The sequence below is a fragment of the Phoenix dactylifera genome, chromosome 13 (assembly GCF_051530095.1).
Source record: "Phoenix dactylifera cultivar Ajwa chromosome 13, Ajwa_hap1_PhDact_Kaust_v1.1, whole genome shotgun sequence".
NCBI classification, from domain to species: Eukaryota; Viridiplantae; Streptophyta; class Magnoliopsida; order Arecales; family Arecaceae; genus Phoenix; species Phoenix dactylifera.
Window position 1 is genome coordinate 525,947 of NC_143202.1, and position 4,334 is coordinate 530,280.

Here is a 4,334-nt window from a genome sequence, read left to right on the forward strand (position 1 = left end):
GCAGTGAATCTCAATATGGACTTGCAAGGATAGAGATTGTTTTTGGTTTTTGGATTCCATCGAAAGAATGTAATTTGTGGATTCATGTTGAAGGTATTTGTATATTATGACCTGTAGGGTCCAAGGATGCAATATATGTGGCTTAAGAACAAAAATTACTTCTAAGCTCTTCAACTTGTCAATCAAGAGAGTTGACCATGTGGTATGAGATGGTGCTGGATGCAGGGGCGGCCCAATGCGTTTGGGGGCCTAAGGCGAACTCAGTAAGAGGGGCCTTTTTTTTTTAATTATGAAAATTTTTTAATAAGTGCAATGAAACCCAAAGACCTCAATCTGTGATCAAAAAAGTCAAATCTTTGAAGAAACTCATCAGAAGTAAGCAACAAAAATTGCAAGCAAAAATTGCTTGTTGGAATTTGGAAGTGCCCAATATGGTGTGGCTACATCCAGCAACTATGACTCCTTTGTCCGCCTGTTGATAGACTTCATAGTGAAGAGGCTCAAAGTCATCATGATGCAGAAAAGGTTTAGCCAGCTGGGTGGCCTTCAACACGATAGGGAGGTGAGGCCATTGGTCAATTATTTCTCTGAGATATAGAGACCTGTGCGAGACAAATTTGCCCGGCCCTAGCTCTCTCAGATGACAACCATTCTAAACTTTGAAAGGATGTCTAAGAGTTTGGACTTCTGGGGAGAGAATGACTTAAAAAAACAGAGCCAGCCTCAACTCAATCCAAAGCATGATCAAAAGCGTGAAGAACCCCAAAACTCTCCAGAAAAAACCAGATACAGAAAAAAAGATTCAATCTTTATCATATGAACGCCAAAAAGAAGAACAAAAAGATAACCCTGAATGTCAAAAACAAGGTATGAGAACTAAATGCTCTTACTGACCTCAAATGAAACTATTCTCTCCTTCAGAGGCCCCTGCCCCCAGGTATCTCATTCCTCCAAATCTAATATATTTGAGAGAAGACAGAGAAAGAAAGCATTAAAAAAATTAGATGAGTGATGACTGATGACTGATGTCTCACGTCGCCCCAAAGCTAGTTAAAAAGTGAGGCCCCGTGGACGGTGGACTTCGGCATACGAACCTTAAGTTCTTGCCTATTAGCCGGAGGACGGTGGTTGGTGGACGGTGGACAGCTCGCCGCTAACGAGAACGGCGAGGAGCGGAGCTGCGGAGGACGACGAGGAGCCGGGAACGGCGAGAAGCGGAGGCCGGAGGAGCCAAGGAGAGCTGGACTGCTGGAGTCTGGAGTCTGGACTCTGGAGAGGAAGTCCAGTTGTCCAGACTCTGGTGTCCGGACTCCGGAACAGGGGCGGCTGGCGGGCAGCGGCGAGGAGGCGAGGAGCCGAGGCGGATTAGAGCGGAGGCCGGAGGGCGAGGAGCCGAGGAGAGTAGAGAGGAGGTCCGGACTCCGATCTCCGGACTCCGGAGCAGGGGCGGCCGGCGGCCCAAGAACCGAAGAAGCGCCCGTCGATGGTCGAGTTATCAAGAAACTGGAGAAGAATTGGAGTTTGGTGGTGGGGGGAGAGTCGGAGAGGACTGAATCAATGCCCAAAAGGTTCAGAAAACAAAAAAAACACTGGGAGACAACTGAGAAGAGGAGGGGGAAGAGAACTCAGAGAAGAGAAAGTGGGGGAGGAAATGTCCGTTGGTTGTCTTTGTCGTAGGCTTGTAGCTCACGGTTCACCTCAGTCACCGACTCGCCTATAGGCTATAGCCATAGCCTGTCTCGCTGTTCGAGTGTCCGTCGACGGGAACCCACTGTAGCGGCGGCGTTGCAGGCAGATGTGAAAGCTATAGGCCTGTAGCTATGCAGTAGTGCAGGCGCCAAAACGGGGCCTTCTTTCAGTCGGGGGCCTTAGGCGACCGCCTCAGTCGCCTAAGGCTCGAGCCGGCACTGGCTGGATGCAATCAGAAAACAAGTAACAAAGTATTTGTCATAAGTGTTTGCTCCTCATTATGATTAAACAGGCTTAACGGTTACAAGGATGGCCAGATATGATTTGCTTGTGATGTTCTTGAATCGGGGGAAAGCTTCAAGGAACCTATTATTGCTGCATGGTACGAGAATTGTTTTGCATGCTGTCCAATCAAGATCGAGATTTACTGAGGAAGCGCCACAAAGCTCGGCGGGCAAGGAGTTGGGCTTTGTTTATAAGAGAACGGTCGGCCCATCTAAGTGGATCCTAAGATACCACCGTCTCCATCGCTGCACTCAATAGTTCTATCGTCCCTCACGCGGGCTCCCGTCCGCAGGAGGCTGAATAAAATCGCAGGGGTAGATCGCCTGGACTTGTTTGGCCTGATGTTTCGAGGGGCAGAGGCGAAGAAGGGCTTTCTTCAGATCCAATACCGTTTAGCCGATGGTCGCCTCTCCGACCAGCTGAATCCTAATCAATCCCGTCTCTCCGAGCAGCAATCTAAAGAGAAATAGGAGGGGTGGAAAAATAGTGGTTGAAATGGGCGGTAGCGGCGGCGGAGAAAGGACGCCGGAGGGTTCGGAGGAGCAGCAGAAGCGGTCGGAGATATACACGTACGAGGCGCCGTGGCACATCTACGCGATGAACTGGAGCGTGCGGCGGGACAAGAAGTACCGGCTGGCCATCGCGAGCCTCCTGGAGCAGTTCCCGAACCGCGTGGAGATCGTCCAGCTGGACGACTCCACCGGCGAGATCCGCTCCGACCCGGCCCTCTCTTTCGAGCACCCCTACCCCCCCACCAAGACCATGTTCGTCCCCGAGCGCGACTGCCTCCGCCCGGACCTCCTCGCGACCTCCGCCGACTTCCTCCGCATCTGGCGCATATCGTCGGATGACGAAGGCGACGACGAGAACAACAAGAAGAGCAACTCCTCCTCCAAGTCGTCGTCGCGCGTGGAGCTCCGGTCCCTCCTCAACGGCAACCGCAACTCCGAGTTCTGCGCCCCCCTGACCTCCTTCGACTGGAACGAGGCGGAGCCGCGCCGCGTGGGCACCTCCTCCATCGACACCACCTGCACCATCTGGGATATCGAGCGCGAGGCCGTGGACATCCAGCTCATCGCCCACGACAAGGAGGTCTACGACATCGCCTGGGGCGGCGTCGGCGTCTTCGCCTCCGTCTCCGACGACGGCTCCGTCCGCGTCTTCGACATCCGCGACAAGGAGCACTCCACCATCATCTATGAGTCGGCCGACCCCCCGGAGACCCCGCTCGTCCGCCTTGGCTGGAACAAGCAGGACCCCCGCTACATGGCCACCATCATCATGGACTCCGCCAAGGTCGTCGTCCTCGACATCCGCTTCCCCACTCTCCCCGTCGTCGAGCTCCACCGCCACCAGGCCAGCGTCAACGCCATCGCCTGGGCCCCTCACAGCTCCTGCCACATCTGCACAGCCGGGGACGACTCCCAGGCCCTCATCTGGGACCTCTCCTCCATGGGCACCGCCGGAGGCAGCGCCTCGGGCGGAGGCGGCCAGCAGGCTGCTGCCGCTGCCGACGGCGGCCTTGACCCCATACTCGCCTACACCGCCGGGGCCGAAATCGAGCAGCTACAGTGGTCCTCCACTCAGCCCGACTGGGTTGCCATCGCCTTCTCCACCAAGCTCCAGATACTCAGGGTTTGAGAGTCAGACATACAGAGGAACAAAGAAAGGTTCATCTATCTATTGGCCCCTGTTATCATCTCATCATCTGTTTACTGATATCAGGGATTTCTCACCTTCATTACTCATCCGCTGCAGATGGGATAAAATAGAACGATGGTTTCTTACTTGATTTAGATTAGCGATGGGCCATAGGTCAGCTTGGTTGCTTCTCTGCTGTGAAGATCTGATCTTGTGATCTTGCCTGCTGGTGGTGTAATGTGTAGTTTGTTTAGCTTGTGACATTGCTTGCTCTTAGAAGTACATCTAAAGTTATCATTTATTATCCCAGAAAAATCAGTAGATTATAAGTTAAGATTCCATGCAAAAAAAAACTTATGTATTAAGAATACTGCATTTTCCTAAAGATGGTTAGGGATGGAATGCACCTTCTGTAAGCTGACTTAGTAAGGACATCAATCTTATTATCTCTTTCTCATTTTTCATGCTGGGATTCATGTCAAGGATTCCCCCTTTGGTTTATATTTTATATGTTTTTCCAAGTGCTTTTTCTTTTATCTGTGATTTTGCACGTTGTCTATTGCCTTTAGTACACTCAAATATTCTCAGCCTATCAGGTTGATATAAATTCTTATAGCTTGCTAGTGCCTAGGGATTTATTTACTGAGGTTAGAAATGGAAAACGACTTGTCATGGTGATAATTCCTTCTTCCAATATCTGGTACTTTTCATGTGGTGGT

General features: G+C 51.4%; 1 pseudogene across 1 annotated transcript; it reads left to right on the forward strand.

Annotated features, from left to right (window-relative positions):
* Positions 1-2,238: 2,238 nt before the first annotated feature.
* LOC149751414 (WD repeat-containing protein LWD1 pseudogene) lies at positions 2,239-4,079 on the forward strand (annotated as a pseudogene). The gene has a single exon (XR_016398247.1). The product of XR_016398247.1 is annotated as a WD repeat-containing protein LWD1 pseudogene (transcript).
* The last annotated feature ends 255 nt before the right edge of the window (positions 4,080-4,334 follow it).